The sequence below is a fragment of the Choristoneura fumiferana genome, chromosome 29, assembly GCF_025370935.1.
Source record: "Choristoneura fumiferana chromosome 29, NRCan_CFum_1, whole genome shotgun sequence".
Lineage (NCBI taxonomy): Eukaryota > Metazoa > Arthropoda > Insecta > Lepidoptera > Tortricidae > Choristoneura > Choristoneura fumiferana.
The window spans coordinates 4,207,506-4,225,252 of record NC_133500.1 but is presented as its reverse complement, the minus strand read 5'-3'; the positions used below and the strand labels follow the sequence as shown (position 1 = coordinate 4,225,252).

The window sequence follows — 17,747 nt, the reverse complement described above, 5'->3', positions numbered from 1 at the left end:
TAGGTGCAAACTTGATCTCGTTATGAAAACGAATAGCGGTTCATACAATAAAAGAATAGGCTTTTCATGTCTGGTGCTTCTATGTTGACACAGTATAATTAAAGTACAGTAAACGGGTAAGCACAGGGAACGTGAGTAATATGGGTAGCTGGGCTCCCAAGGATAGTGGCACATAATGGCATTGAGATATTTACTGCGTTAGGAAGAGACGCGGTGGCCTAGTGGTTTGGGGTACCGCTTATTATGAGGAAGGTCGAGCGTTCAAACCCCACTAACTTTGGGTATTTTAGCATTTCTGAAAATTGTAATTTGTTATGAGTTTTATGGCAGTTTTAGAAAAGAAAACTGGTATACTCGTAGTAGGTACGCATTGAAGGAGAACGTTAGGACATTGTGGAAAGGGAGATTGGGGGTCCATTCAGACAAATCAAAATCAACATGTCTTTATTCAATTTAGACTAAAAAAGCAACTAAAGTGACTAAATAAGAAACAAACAAGCTGATATAGTGGTGCATAGGAAAAAATTGTGTCTGTACACCTGTCCATTGTAAAGGCTGCCTGAAAGAGATTGCTCTTTGTGTGCATCTATGTTTTAGTTTGCATTTTCGATATAGATTTTACGGGATGACCGTACAAGTAACAAAATTTGGAGTTGAAATAAAAAATGCAAAAAGACTCCAAAAACCCATCTTACTAAAAAGCACTTATGACTGTCAAAAAATCTACCACAAGTTCGCCTACTACTTATTCACCTTAGCTATCTTAGTTACTGATTCTGCTGCCAAGCAGCAGTGCTAAAAGGGAATTAACAAGGTCCATTTAGAAGAAGGCAAACCGGAGACGCTGAAAACCAACCAATCAAAATAATAGGTAGCTGAAATCGACAACGATATACGTAGAGCGGGACGAGATTATGATGTATTTCATACAGCCTTTTGACACCGGTAGCAGATTTTGACATTCATAACTGCTTTTATAGCCTAAATTAAAAAAAACTTTGACTTTAAAAGAATTATTGTAATATAAATGTATTGGTGCGAATCAGTAAGATTAGAAAGAAAACGTCAAAATGAAGCGTTATTTTTAAGATGCACTGTCACAAAGCCGCGTCGTGTAGCACTTTGTATCAACGACGTTTGCAACTTGCAAAAGCTGAGCTTTACGTTGCTCCAGCTTTCAAAGCTTGCCATTTAGCACAAAGTGATTGGCCTGACAGGATGCGATGTAAGCTAATTTTGCTAGTGCAGGGAACTTAGGAAAACAAAAGTCTGTTTTCGTGGTGACACAGGGAGACTGTTTATTTTGTAGAATAGGGGCCGTACGGCCAGAGGCCTTATTGTTTGTCTTATAACGCACTCAAACCCCAATTAACGTCATAGTTTGACGAAATTAGTTGTTTTTATATTTTTCTGTGAATAAATCTTAATATTTATAAATTAATCCCTATTTCCCTTGGTCACGGCATCACGCGTGAACGGCTGCACCGATTTCGCGAATTCTTTTTTGTTGTGTTTGCTATTGTCAGGAGAAGGTTCTTATGAAAGAAGATTTAGAAAATTAAAAAAAACTACACCGTGGGCGAAGCCGCGGGCACCAGCTAGTAAATAATAAAATCAGAATCTTTTTTACAATTTCTTTCTTGTCACAAGGTGTAGGTTGACGGTAGAAAGAGATAGATAATTAGATAGATTGTTTATTGTCGACCGGATGCCCAAGTGGTTAGAGAACCTGACTACGAAGCTTGAGGTCCCAGGTTCGATTCCCTGCCGGGGCAGATATTTGTATGAATAATACGAATGTTTGTTCTCGGGTCTTGGATGTTTAGTATGTATTTATCTATGAAAGTATGTTTATCTGTTGCCTAGTATCCACAGCACAAGCTTTGCTTAGTTTGGGACTAGGTCAAAATTGGTGTCAATTGTCCTATGATAGTTTTGTTTAAATCTATACTGCGGAACCTGCCTGTGGCGTCGCACACGCTTATTAAGTTACCTTCGCTCACAGAAAAAAGTTAAAATAAAAACTCTTTTTGCTCAGAAAGTGTTGACTTTTATACAACTACTCGATAAGTATTTTACCGCTTTTTGAAGGCTTCAGTTAATATTAGTCTTTTTGAAAGTTGTTCTTTGTTGAGCTTTGGTCTGGATTCTTAAAGGCAAACAAGACGAACTTGGGGCTTGTGAAAATGTTTTTAGGTTTTTAGGTTCCCTGCCTAAAGGCTTGTTATTGTAGTAGTGTAGCCACAAAAAAAAATAGGTCATAGCGCTGGTACCGGCGGCCCAAATAACAAAAATCGAACGATTTGTTCTACGAAAATGATTGTTTTCCGATAGTCGATAAAAAAAGATGCAAGCGGTAGCGTAATGCCATACTTCTCTGGTGTGGCTTACAGCCCGCCATACAGCCATACTGGTACAAATCATCTAATATTTTGTATCACCATCTCCCGCTCTAAATTTTCTACCAGTCTGAAGTCGGTGCCTCAGCACGAGCCAGCAGGAGTGGACAATAGTCGTCTACCTCACCTACAACTATACGAGTATATTGGGCTTCAATCACTCCTGCTGGCTCGTGCTGAGGCACCGACTTCAGACTGTTAGAAAATTATTTTACCTTTTATGAAAAATTGCTTTTTCCGATGCAGAAACGTCAATTATTGAGGAGTCCTGGTGCTTCGTCACCCATTCCATTTCACCATATGCATTACGATGAGCTTAAATTGCTTAGCAACTGTGTTAAAGTAATTGAAATTCAACCCGTGAGGTACTTGTTATTGAGTAGTCGCTCCGTTGGGCAAATGTGGTCTTCATCATTAGTTCCACTTCACCAAATGATGACTTTCAAGAGCAGATGCACAAGTTCCTACTATTTTTTTTTTATTTGACTGGATGTCAAACGAGCACGTAGGTCTCCTGATGGTAAGAGATCACCACCGCCCATAAACATCTGCAACAACAGGAATATTGCAGATGCGTTGCCAACCTAGAGGCCTAAGATGGGATACCTCAAGTGCCAGTAATTTCACCGGCTGTCTTACTCTCCACGCCCAAACACAACAGTGCAGGCACTGCTGCTTCACGGCAGGATTAGCGGGCAAGATGGTGGTAGCAATCCGGGCGGACCTTGCACAAGGTCCTACCACCTGCAGAAATCGATCGAAAATATATCGAAATTACCATAGATGTCCCTACAATACCTATTTGAAGAGTTCCCTCGATTTCCTTAGGATCCAATCATCAGATCCTGATTTGGTGCTTATGGTACCTAATTGGAAGCATTCCTAGACGAACAAAAAAATTTTTTAGAAATCGGTTCGTAAATAACGGAGTTCTGAGGTACCAAAAGGTTTTTTTAAGTTGGTTAAAAAAGAGATCTCTCTCCAAATAGTCTAGACTTCTAGGCTGGGATGATGATGCTTATATTTGTCATCCTAAACCATAAAAATTTAAGGGTGGTAATGTCGAAAACCAAATTGTCAGAAGACTTCATCATTTCAGCCTATATACGACCAGTAGGTAGGCAGCAGTAGCTGGGCACAGGCCTCCTCTTAGAAGGAGAGGGTTTCGGCCCAGTGCGGTTCGGGAACATCACACACACACCATTAAATTTTTTCAAAGGTTTCCTCGCTATATCTTAATTTACAGGTACATTTCAAATGTAATTTCCGATAGGCGTTTTGAAAAAGTCTGAAAAGTCCCGGTTCGAACCCACGACCCTTAAGAAAACTTATTCCAGACAAATGGAAGCTACATCGCCATAAAGAGACCTGTCAATTTCGTTTAACCCGTTATAATCAGAATAAGGATAGTTTTTATAAAAGGTTCAACCCTACAGGGTCAGGTTTTATAGCAGTTCAAGGGTTAAAGATGATAGCGTAGTGAAGTGCCCTTTTTTATTAGAAAAGGTTTTATCGATTTCTTGTTAAAACTTTACGCTACAGTTTTCTTTTGTCTGTGTAATAAAATGAGGGGTGTAGTTTTTGTTTGTTTGGGATCTTTTTAGATATTTCGTTAGAGGTTTTGATGATTGGGACGTTAGAAATTTATTACGTTATTTTATGTTATGGATATTAAAGAGCATACACTAGAACCGCGTGGGAATTACGCCCAAGCCCTCTCATTACGAGAAGAGGCATGTACCCAGCTGTGGGACGTATACAAGCCTAGATGATGATGATAAGTGAGGCTGGAGCTGCCCCCTGATAAAAAATGGAAGCTGAGATCCATTGAATGCCTCTAAATATGCATTCCTAGCATGAAAGTACCTATCCTTAATATTATTCTAAGATACAAACCATTAAATTTCATTAAAATATAATCCGCAGTTGTAAAAGAGTAGCGTAATATCCATAACCATACCTATTAATCCCAATTTTAATTATACTTATGTACCTTTTTATGAAAATATGTTTTGGTACTTTTTTGGCTAAATGCCATTTAAAAATGACAAATGAAGAAGACTTCTTTGCAAATTTACACCCACTTTTTCCTCAAACACAAATTCATTACCTTTTATAATACTAAATTAAATAATCAAAAAAAAATACACAAATTCCCTAGAGGAGAAAGTAAACCAAAAATTTACGCACTAAATTCATAACTCCATAACCTTTAAATAAACCGGAAACCGCAATAAAAAAATCTCATTATATCTCATCGATAAATTTTATCGAGTGGTCCTCTCACTCGTAATAATAGCAAGACCATTTTACGAGCCCCCTTTTATTCAAATAGGGCCTTGGATCCAATAAGCAATTGGGGGACCGATATATCTTGGGCCCCTTTGTGACGTTTGGCTTATGTAAAGCATTTTGGTCCTTAAAACTTTGGTGGTAGCGTTGTAAGTTTGTTGGCGAGAATTTAACGGACAAGTGACCGTGTTTTAGCGTTTTGGACTTTATTGTTTGTGGGGTAGTGTTTTAATTGAATTAGCGCGGGTTTGTTTGGAAGTTTATTATGAAGAGGTAGATGGCGAGTAAGTTCTCCCGTGCTTTGTCTGACGGACATTGCAGACGGTACTGCAGCATCGTGACTGCATCTGCAACTCTGAACATGAAACTAGGTGAGACTACTCATTTTAATCACGCAGTTTAGCTCATGTCGGGCAGTTTTGCAACTCATTGCAACAATCTGCAACTTGCACACAATAACAACCGTGTAGACTCACTCATATTAAATATTAATGACCCTATTAACTCACGTCTTAAATAAACGAGTTAGTGCTCTTACGTTGTTCGTCGAGTTGTAGTTCCATGAGCCTTCTGTACTTGCAGCAACTACTGACTTCAGCACTGCTGCAACTACGCGCACTGCGCGCCGCCGCTCTGCTCGCGGACTACCCGACGACTGTCTAACCGGCACACAACTACCGTATTTCATAACATACATTACAACGTCAATCGTAGGTAGCACACAACGACTAACCACCGCTCTGTAAAGTATCGTTCACACACACCGATGACGCAGCACGAGTATTTAAGACCATTTTCGTTTTCTTTCGTTTTCGGTACCTCCGAGTTGGAAAACGGTGTTAAGTATTCGTGCTGCGTCATCGGTGTGTGTGAACGTATATTATAATGAAAAAGTTTGTAAGTCTGTTTGTTTGTTCTTTGTTAAATCACGCCTAAAACACTGCACTGATTTAGATAAAATTCGATACACACATAGTTCGAGTCCCGAAAAAGGTTAAAGGATACTTTTTATCCCGGAAAATTGCAATTGCAACGTATTCTACACGGACAGAGTCGCGGGCAATAGCTATGATCATATACGAATACAAAACAAAATGCCGGTAAATACCGGATCTCTTGTCAGTGTTAAAAAACGCTACTTCGCAACACCGTTCGACACATTTGTCTCCCCCCTCGAGATAAAGAACAGAATCATGTCCAAAGAGAAAAAGGTAGATCCCGTCCCCCATTACGAAGAGTTACTCGGACTATAAAAGTAAAGGTGGGGAGGAACAATCCTTTCTGCTCAGGTGCCCGCTAAAGCTAAACAATGGTGGACGTTAAAAGTAAGGTCTCCCTGATATATATGGGTCGGAACAAAAAATAAGTGGAAGGGGACGATTTGAATGTAAAATTTGCGAAATAAATTGATGCGGCCCGTGCCGAGATGACGAAGGCCTTCCTTCGTCAAGCACCTTTGCTTACTTAATTTCGCCGCCAAACTTGTTGACTCGCTGGCTGATTCCTTAAATGTCTATAAGGTACTGGAGTTTACCCGCAGCTTCGCTCGCATAAGCTATTCGATCTGGTACAATTGAAATTCCGAGATTCTATAAAATTCCCCTGAGAATACCCAAAATTTATATCGTGGTCTTCATCGAGGTTGTGTTAAGAACAACTGTCCAAAATTTCAAGACTCTAAACAAAGCGGTTGAAATTTCAAGATTGTATTCTTATCCCGTGGGAATGTCGGGATAAAAAGTAGCCTATGGGTTATTCCAGACGTCCAGCTACCTGTATCCCGTGGAAATATCGGGATTAAAAGTGGCCTATCTACACAACGATCTAGTCCACAGTTAGATAACTCCACTTGATGTCAGATTAAAATAAAATGATGGCCAAAAATGTTTCACTTTGCCTTATCTCGTCACATATGGCTTAAGTTTTTGTCTCGTTCATTCCGGTAATAGGATGATAATGATTCTAAGAAAGATTATCACGCGAAATTATCACGTGTTGAAACATTAAATTGGTATAAAAAGTTAAATCTACAACCAGTTTAAACATATGGTAGCTGATACAAAGCTTGTTTATCTTTGTAATAGTTGATACAGTATTAAATCGCAAAGGTTCGAGTTGGGCAACGTAGCAATATTTTTCATTCTAATGTTTTTTCTGATAAGAAAATGTAGTTATTTTGTTTTATTCCTTATTGTATTTCAGTTATTTTTATTTACGGACATTTAGGTCGTTAGATTATTAAGTAATTTTATTTCTTTATTCACAATCTAATATAAAGTATTTTACTTTTATATTTATGTCCTTTCCTTTCCTCCGACGTCATGGCGGCCTTTCCTTGAAAATTATGTATACTATTTTGAATTTTGATGATCGATTTAATTAGGACGTTAAAAACTTTTTAACAAAAAAATTCAACCGCCAAAAAAAAGCAAAAAATAACAAACCTTTTTCTCCTTTCTCTCCTATTTAACCTTAATCTAGGTACCAGTTTGAAGCCGGTGCCTCAGCACTAGCCATCAGGAGTTAGAAGCCCATCAGGTAGACGACTATATAGGTCCACTCCTGATGTCTAGTACTAAGGCACCGACTTCAAACTAGTACCTCGATTAAGGTTAAATAGGAGAGAAAGCAGAAAAAGGTTTATTATTTTTAATTTTTTTGTTAAATGTTTTTATTTTATAATTTTTTTTACAATTTTATATAACATCAACTTCATGGTATACCCTATCCAAAAAAAAATAAAGATGAAAATCTGACTACTCTGCTGTAAAAAGTTATGCCTGGTCATATATTACAATCAGTGACTGAACAATCAATCATCCCAACTTTCCTATCCTTAGGGTAGGAATATTTTTTCCAAATTTTAAACAGACTACCCTCGCGGTATACGCTTTCCAATAAAAAAATAATCATCAAAATCGGACTACTCTGTAAAAAGTTATGCGTGGTCATACAAAAAATATACATATACGCGTCGACTTGAGAACCTCCTCCATTTTTTTTCGCCGGTTAAAAAAGGCTTGACGAATTTAAATATAATTTAGAATATAGTTATCTAATTCTTGTATCCAGAAATAACTCATAATCTACTTCTTATCCTGATTGATTATCCTCATGGGGAACCGATCTAAATGTAATTACGCAATTTTATCTGCTAAATTTAGATAGATAAAATTGGCCCGAGTATTTTCTCATGGAACGTAATTGAATGAATAATGAAAGGAAAACGTAATAATGTCAAATGGTTAGGTTAGGTTAGGCACGGCTAAATGCAAATAAATAAATTAACTAAAAGATAAAGAAAGAGAGAGATTTATTTTGGTTCCATCAGTACCACCATATAGTAATACTCATAATAACACAAACATGCGTTTCCTCCCACATGTCCGAATACACACAGCCACTTACAACAGCTATCGTCTGAACTAAAACATGTTACTGTATCGTAGCTTCTCTCTACAATCCTACTAATATTATAAATGTGAAAGATTGTGAGTGAGTGAGTATGTTTGTTACTTCTTCACGCTGAAACGGCTGGACGGGTTTGGGTGTAAATAGGCAAAAAGTTAGTTTATAACCTGGATTAAAACATAGGATACTTTTTATCCCGATATTCCCACGGGATAGAGATAAAATCTCTAAATAACAACCGCTGGGATTAGAGTCATGAAATTTGGTATGTTGGTAGCTGGACATCTGGAATAAAACATAGCCTACTTTCCCACGGGATAGCGAATATCGAAACAACAACTGCTGGGCTTAGACTCATGAAATTTGACCATGATTGTTTGTATGATTGTAACGTCAATGAAAACAACGGTGGTAGATTTTTTTTTGACATTCATAAGTGCTTGTTATAGCCTAAATTGAATAAAGATATTTTGACTTTGACTTTGACAACGATTGAAATTCCAGGAATTCCCACGGAAATTTTTAAAATACCCGGAATTTCAATTCATCTGCTGGACCTAATGATTTACGTGTGCGAAGCCGCGGTTTAAGACTAGTTCTAAATAAATCGGCTTTTTCAGCAAATTTTTATCCAGCCCCCCGAACGTGTATCCTTCGCAATCTCGTCCGGCATAAAATTTGCAAGATAGTATGAGCAAAGTTATGCTTTTCGCCTTAACCCTTCTAAAATATTGATGGAACAGTGCCCGGCTTTATGCGATAAAAAGTACGGCGTTCGTTGGACATGGTTCCGTATACTGCTGCGAAACAGTTGAACTCCAAGTTTTCTTTTTTTATAACGAACAAGTTTTTGAGGGCCTTTGGCACTTGTCGCACCGCCGACGATGAGCGAGAAGCGAGCAGAGCGAGTAACTAGAAACGAGTGGGCGAGCAGTGAAAAGCGAGTGTTCGAGCACGACGGGCGATTACTCGCTCCACTCGCTCGAGCCGGGTATTACCTACTGAGCTAGTTTTATAGCTCAGCGAGTTTTATAGCTCTTGCCACTGTGACAAAAGATGTAAGAGCGAGTTCTCGCCGGCAGTGTGAACCGCCAGCCATCAACTATTAATATATATGTCTCTTTTACTCACACAGGAACTTATATCTTTTGTTCGTTTCTTGAGCGAGAAAATAGTCGATAGCCAATCGTTTCCTCGCCGGCGGTGAGACAACTGCCTTTGGAACCTGTATTTCTTGGCTCGCTAAGCTTGGCGACTAATTACATTCACATCAATCCTATTTAATCATAATTATCATGCTCGGTTTTTCATTTCAATACATCTTTATATTCACGGAGGGAACGTTTCGCTGATTATCATAATATTGAAACCATTTAAAAACATAAAGACTTAAATATCTACATGTGCTCGAAATCAATAAAAACACATTATTTCAAACTAGTTAGGTGGCAAAACGGCATGACCCCGCTGAGTCACCGTCCTCGTTGTTGTCGTCGCTCCGGAACCGCCGGAACACGGCGTCTTTCGGCCAGATGGCAGCACTCGCGATGGTTTCTGTCATTAACAATAAGTTTTTGGTAAAAAATTCATTTTTAATAATTTTTGTCAACTTGCATTGTCACTGAAACTACATTTGCATACCAAATTTCAAGTCGATGCCATTATCCGTTGAAGAGTTCCGCCCTGCGGAGACGATCCTGGCCGGACTACCAGGATGTCACTACCAGATTATTGTACTGTCACGCAATTTACACAAGTATGCCAAATTTCAAGTTTCAAGTTCAAGCTACATATATTATATTTAATAATTAATAAAAGTAAAAAGCATCGATCTGCGTGATCTCGCCAACTATTACTAAAACCCTATTGTGGTTTCCAATAGTGGCCAACTTTGTAAAACCTATTATGTAAAAGTGCACCTAAATAAAGAGAACTCGCAAGATTTGATTACAGACAGACTGACAACGGGATAGGTGAAACTAAATAAAAGCTTGTAAAAAATGACGATAACGTGGGTAGTTGTGCGCTGGTATTAGTTTTGTCGGTAGTCGCGCGAGCAGAGCGGTGGCGCTCAATGCGCGTGATGCAGCAGCCGCTGGTGACGTTGCTCCAAGAAGAAGGATTACGAATTAGCCCGAAACATGTCGAGCTGAACTCGACAAAAGACTGAGTTATCTAGATTAATTCATTAAAAACATACGTAGTTTTTCAAAAATGACCAAGGGACCCAAAACCGTGATTCTGAACTGTATCGAAACCGTTCAGAAAAAGTTATTGATAGTCGGGCCCGAACGGTGTATAATAAAAGCAGGGGTCGTAACAACGGGGTCGCAGGACCGCGACCTATGGTTTACGGGCTCTGATAGGGAGGTTCGTATATTGGACACAAATTATTGATAAGTGTAGTGAAATTTATGTCGTTTTGTTTTTTAGTCTTGGAAAATATTGCACTCGCGTTACGATTGCAGATTTTCGGTGAAGCAAATTTTGCATAGTGTGAGGTTTCCAGCTGTAATGCGCCCGCGAGAGCGAGAGAACTTCAGTCCACACTCTTTCCCTCTTGTTTGGAGAGATCTGCGCTCACGGCTGTGGCTGTGAGATCTATTGAAATGAATCCGGCATATTTTAACAGGTGGTTGGTTTCACAAATCCATACTAATATTATAAATGGGAAAGTGTGTGTGTTTGTGTGTTTGTATCTTTCTCCGTCTTTGATATTTGGCATAAAGATAGTTTATGGGCCAAAGAGTGACTTAGGCTACTTTTTGTCCCGAAAAAATGCACAGTTCCCGATTGAACAGCGCGCTATATCTGAATTCCACGTGGGCGAAGCCCAAATGTTCAGTGTACAGACAAACATCCATACAACCACAAATCTTATCGAATTTTCTTTTTTTAATATGTGTAGGATAGAACAGGATAGTATAGTATGATGGGACAGGATAGGATAGGGTAGGATAGTAGGACTGATCATCAACAGCACTGAGCCGCAACTCGACTCAATAATTCCACGGTATCATAATAACACTTAAGGCTTTAATTTGTAAACAGCATGTCACGCGGTACTTTAAGGTTTAAAGTTAAAACACTTGACTACGAAAAGACCTGAAATATTCAAAGTTACTTCAAAAGCATCGACGCCGCCAACTGTTTGTTTTGTGTCCATATTTTCGATAAAACTTCGTAAATAGATACGAGAAAAGTTTTACAACTGTATTGAAACGAGGTGAAAATGCTTTTCACTTTGTCTAACCGAAGTAAAGATTTTTTTAGATTTGCAAGATCGTACATGTACATTTCCACTTCCAGGCTCTGAAGCGAATGGGGGAAGTTATTAATTGAGGACGTTCTCTGGTGACCCACTTACTTCTGAAGACGGAGCGAATAACCCAAATAAATATTATTAATACGAAAAATTTTGAAAAGCGTTAATCATCATCATCATCATTGATTAGCTGTAGGGCTTACAATGTTGAACAATGAAAATAAGCCCCCCATAATTCCAATATGTTGATAATTTTAATGAAAATATAGTATGCAGATAGTTGGATCTACATATAATTAACATAGGGATTTTAAATACATATTCTCACGAGATCACCATTTACAGTGTCATGTAAAATCCAAAAACCATATAACTTGTACATTTATAAAAATAAATATTGCCCGAGTATTTGTGACACAACATACATATATGTAAATAAAGACCAAAATTTAGTTTTTGGAAATTCAAATAGGAGTTTTCTAAAATGACGAGAACTTCCTTATGATTGGTTTTTATGGAGTCTTTTTGTATTTTTTTATTTCAAGTCCAATAATATATATGCATAGGAAAAATTCGTGTCTAGATTCCTGTCCAGCGGTGAAGTAGGGGTTATAGCACGCAGCACGGATTGCTGAGGACCTGGGTTCGATTCCCAGCGCTGGTCTCTTTTTCTGGTTTTTCTGTGCATCCATGTCTCAGTTTGTATTTTCGAGAACTTCCTTGTTTATCCCAGGAAATACGCGGTAAACATCTAGTCTATCAAAAATTGAATATCATCTGAGTGTTGCCCTTATTTCGCTGTTTTTTGGCAAAAGTTCAGAGTGTGCCTAAAATATGTATCAAAGTTACTTTGCAGTGTGCACGGAGTTGTCGAAAACTGCAAAAATATTCAGCAAATTTATAAAAGAGGGTGAATAAGGGATGATTTAGTCCGCTTTGACACGAGGCATTATTTATTATTAAACTAGCTTATGCCCGCGACTTCGTCTGCGCGGATCTAGGTTATCGCGCGGTGGCGACCTCTACCGGAATAAAAGGTATCCTATGTTGATTCTTGGGGTTCAAACTACCTATATACCAAATTTCATCAAAATCGGTTCAGTGGCTTCGACGTGAAAGCGTAACAGACAGACAGACAGAGTTACTTTCGCATTTGTAATTAAGTAGGGATAAATACTAGCATTATTCTTCTTCCATTGATTGATTAGAAATTATGTACTTGCTTTTAATAAGATTGAATAACAATCAAAAATATTCAGTAAAGAAGTACAAAACATTTTAATTATCGTAAATTGACATTTAGTTTTGAAATTGATTCGACTTGTTTTGTTAAATCCATTGAATACTAATTTAAAAGTTCTGGGTACAGTATATATTCTCATATTTTTTCTAGTAACAGTATCTCATATTTTTTCTAGTCTAGTAGTAGTATTCGGTTATCGCGCGCTGTTACCACGGGAACTGTGCATTGTTTCGGGGTGAAAAGTAGCTTATGTCATTCTCGGGCCCATAAACTATCTCTATGCCAAAAATCACGTCGATCCGTCACTCCGTTACGGCGTGAAAAACGGACAACCACACAAACACACTTTCGCATTTATAATATTAGTATGGATTTGCAGTTGTTCTTTTGACAGTGCCTTAAATGGAACAATTGCGATTATATTTCGCACAAGGTCCATTATCAGCGAGAAAGAAAGCACAATTAGCTCCCTGAAAATATCCAAAGTGAGTAATCCGCAAAATTTGGTACCTGAACTGTTTCGTGTGCGTCCGGCTTTAGTGCGAAAGAGAGGCAGAGTGAAAGAGACGGACGCTGCGCAAGCTGTAAAAGTTCATTGTTATGAGCAAGCAAACCACGTGTTTTAAGAGTTAGGAGTTAGGACCAAGAATTAGGATTAGGGGATGAATGTCTTAGTTTTATGGGTGGGTTCGGAACTTTATATGACGTCATCAATGTGGCTATTGAGAATATTGTTTACTGCTTTAAGAGTATTGCCATTTGATACCTGGCCCACTTAGAACGTTCTCGGATTAAGGGTTTTGTTTACCTCAATAGGAATAAATGGAACTCTTACTAGATCAAATTCAACTTTTTTGTTTTTGGCAACCGGTCGCTTTAGGTTAGCAACCACTACTGCCAATGACTCCTGACAGCAGCAAAAGTGTATATTGTGTTTGACCAGTTTTAAAAAAACAGTTTCTAAGCGGTAGATGCCCAGTGTTGCGTACCTAAAAAAGACATACATAGATGGACATTGAGACAATACAAAACATTTAGACGATACAAAACATTAAGACAATACAAAAAATTAAGAAAATACAGCTCTTACTGGATCACTTTGTTTTGTTTTGTTGTTTGGTTGGCAACGCATCTGCAATCCCCCTGGTGTTGCAGGTGTCTATGGGCGGTGGTAATCTCTTACCATCATGAGATTCATTTGCTCGTTTGCCATCCAGTCGAATAGAAAAAAAAATGTTTTCTGTCTGTCCGTCTATCAAGAAGTATCAAGCTTAAATAAGTATCAAATACTCAAGTCTGCTATCCCTTGAATCTGTGAAAAAAAAAACATGGGTCAATTGACACCCTGTTCGCGGACGGGGCTTGTATAGTGCTTTTCTCAAATAAATCCAAGTAGCAGTATGCCATAGATAGTCAATAAAAGAAAAGAAAACCCACTGAAACAAAAGACAATCTCTTTGCTGGCCATGGCCGGCAATATTGTATAAAATTCCATTACTATCCTTTAATTTGAAATTAGAATGAATCTTAAATAAGTGCTATACAAAGACGTACTTACTTGGCGTTCTATGATCACGAAGATATAAGGACAACATTTCCTTGGATGTTTGAGAAAAAGTATTTTGGATACTAATATTACCGATTGTCTTAGAAACCTGAAGTACGAACGTAGCTCTTACATCTAAACCATTTAGGAAAGTCTGAAAATAGTATTTTTTATGTCTGTCTATGTCAGAAACCATCTAAAATGACCCCACATAGCGTCCATTTTGCTAAGAAAAGGGGCCCTGCTAACACTGAATATTCTTAGATACTTACAAAGTACGGAATCCTTGGTGATACAAATATCTTGTATAGCCTGGGGGATACCACAATAGAGAAATCTCAACCCTTGACTTGGCTCGGCATAGATTAAGTAGTACCTTCCATCCAGGATCCTATCTATTGTCTACAAAAATCTGAAAGCCTTCCAACAGAAGTTAGAAAGTCAAAGCTATGCAGTACTTTTAGTTCAGCACATTCTCGTAGTCTCTTGTTGAAGTTTTATCGTTGAAACACTGCCCTATGTCTCGGTAACGACTTTGTGCGACCAGCAAGCATTTTCTCTGTCCAATACTTGGTATGCTACGTAACCTCTGTGTGGCTACTGTCTTAGCCCCGCAATGGATCTAGAATACGCTCAATGTGCAGCCGGTCGCACGTACCCGATGTCTCAATAGGAGGACGTTAAAAAAGATCACAAAGTTTATACTGTGGTAGTTTGGAATTGACCCGAACGAGCCAAGTCGTTTAGTTCTGCTGGAAATTAGTTTTGGTAGGATACTATGTATGCACCTATGTAGATATGGTATGCTGTGGACAGGCTTACTTAGCTACTTAGCTGCTATGTATCAAATGTGGTTTTATGTAGCTCTTCCGCCTACACATTGTAGTAAGAGCACACATAAATCCCACAAATCCAACTATCACCATCATCACACTACTGACACGTTTCGAACTCAACCAAAGTTCAACCTCAGAGCAAGACAACGCTTCGTTCGTTAGGCTTAAAACACAAGGTGAAACGCGCCACAACTGCAGCGAAACTGCAACTCAGTTATTTTTGAGTTTCATTTGAGTTTATGCCATGACTATTTGAGAGACCTGAGACCACACATGGCAAAGTTTCAAACCGGTTGTCATGTGCGGTCTCTTATAAGGAGTCATGGCATAAACTCAAATGAAACTCAAAAGTAAATAGAAGTTGCAGTTTGGTTGCAGTTCCGCAGCAACAGGTAGCAACTCTGGTTGAGTTTGAAACGCGTAAGTATATGAAAGAGACAGAAAGACAAAGATAATATTATTTACTCAGATTTGATACACAGAAATATAGAATGAGCACGGTAAATATTAGTATAGTTGGGTTTTTATGAGTTTTTATAGCGTGGAGGCGGAAGAGCTGGATAGACGTAGCTATCGCAAGATCGCGGGTGAGCAAAATAATTGTTTACAGTACATTAAACCCTTAATTAAAGCCAACAAGATGTCAAACGTCCTTTACAATCATAGCGTGCCAACCGTGAGATTTTTGACCACGATTAGAAAACATGTTAGCTAACCCGGAAATGCTGGTGCTGACAGGGTCATTAGTGGTCCTCAGATCATTCGGGGCACAAAGGACACGCCTGTCAGTGTGAAAGACCCAATCATTTCTGTACTTATAGAAAAACGGGACGTTATAGTGGATTAGAACGGAAATTGTCGGAATGTAAAAATGAGGGTTTTAAACGATAAGCGAAGTCAGGCTGTTAAAGCAAGTAGCTTAATCAAAAATACAGGTTGTGATTAAGGCATCACTTTTTTGTCTGTCTGTCCGTCCGCGAAGACTCATGTCTCTTGAAACAGAGAAAAACGGGTCGGTATCAAAACGACTGAATCTAAAAATGACCTGTTCTGCATAAGGACTAGATCGCAAAACGAGCACAGATGCAGAAAGTCTTTTAATATGAAAGATGAAAAAAAATATTCGACACACATAACATGAATATAAACAGACAACATGATTAAAAGATACACAATCAAAAGGTACAGTCATTAAAAATAAGTATTTCCATACCAATTTCCGTATACCTACTTAAGTATTTGATATTCATTTCAGCTTGATGTTCTTAAGATAAAGGTGACATGCACATAGACAGACAGACAGACGGACAGCCTGCAGAGTGGTTCTATAAGGGTTCCCTTTTTTGCCCTAAAAAACAAAAGAAGACCAATCACTTTTATAAAACGCTAGCCTTATAACTATATACCTGAGTTATTACAAATGTGAAAGTTTGTGAACATGTTTGGAGGTTTGGGTGCTTGGATGTTTAGATGTTTGTTACTCAATCACGATCACGCAATAACGGCTCAACGGATTTACATGAAACTTGGCATACAGATAGACAAAGATCTATGCGATACTTGATATCCCGGTAATGCGTTCCCGTGGGATAATATTTTAAGTTTAAACAAGAATAGAGGGCGCTGTCCAAGAATGGTGACGTACCGTACCTCGGCTCTCAAGATGACGTGTTAACTTCGTTTGCAATCAATAGATGGCGTTGTGCGAGTGAACGTCGTCCTTTCAAATTGTTACCGAAAAATTATTTCAAGCCAAACTCTAAAGGCTTGTTCGGACTAGGCTAGTATTTTAGTCTAGTAGCGAGTAATTTAGTAGCTAAACGTGGCTGAACACCAAATAATTAGTCGAACAGATTAGTAAGTAATTTAGTCGAGTCAATCCATTTTATTCTATTTTTTAGTAGTTTAGTAGTGAGTAGCACCCCTCACCACGCGTCCGTGCTTACTCGGCCGCCGGCTAAACAAGTCCGAACCTGTCGATTTACTCGAGTTCATTAGTTGGCGTGAAAATGTCGTTTCGCTGGAGCGAGGAAACCACTTTAATACTCGACTGTAATGCGAACGATTTTTAGGCAGTAGCGAATAGTTTAGCTACTAAATTACTCGCTACTAGACTAAAATACTAGCCTAGTCCGAAGAAGCCTTAAGTAATTTATGGTAACAAGAATCGTGTAAGTAAATGGTTGTCGTTCCATATTTCAAAAAAATGCACGGGCACAATTTACAACAGTTGAGTTAAGACGGCATTAAGCTATTTCTAATGCGGGCGAAGCCGCGGGTTCAGGCTAGTTATTGTTATAAAGGATTTCCCTGAACAGGTGATACGTCAATTAGATCGTTCAGAAAATCCGAAGCTATTCCTCGGGGTATTTCAATGTTTGGAAACTGTCGGGATGTTTCTTGCCAATTTACGTTAAATATCTTTGACGCAAATGTTTGAATACATTTATGCTTTTGTCTGTTGATTTTGATACGGAGTTTTCTTATTATAAATTAAATCCTCACCTCGTTGGCTCCGCAGAAAACCAGTGTCGTTGACAACGCTAGTCGTGCCAACGGCACCGCTCAGTGGAGATCATTTCGGCTTCACATCATTATTTGTTTGTTCTTGTATTCATTGTCATTTTGTAAATGTGTTTATCCTTTTTTTTAATAAACATATTTCTATTGTATTCTATTCTAAATTTATCCTTTGCAGAAATAAAAAGTATATATCTCTTTATATCTGGCCATAGCTGGCTGAGTACCTCTAAGT

At 38.4% G+C, this 17,747-nt stretch overlaps 1 protein-coding gene across 4 annotated transcripts in view; it reads left to right on the top strand.

Moving 5' to 3' along the window:
• Window positions 1-17,747, top strand: part of sns (nephrin adhesion molecule sticks and stones) — a 382,036-nt gene that overhangs the window by 43,567 nt on the left and 320,722 nt on the right. The window lies entirely within an intron of this gene.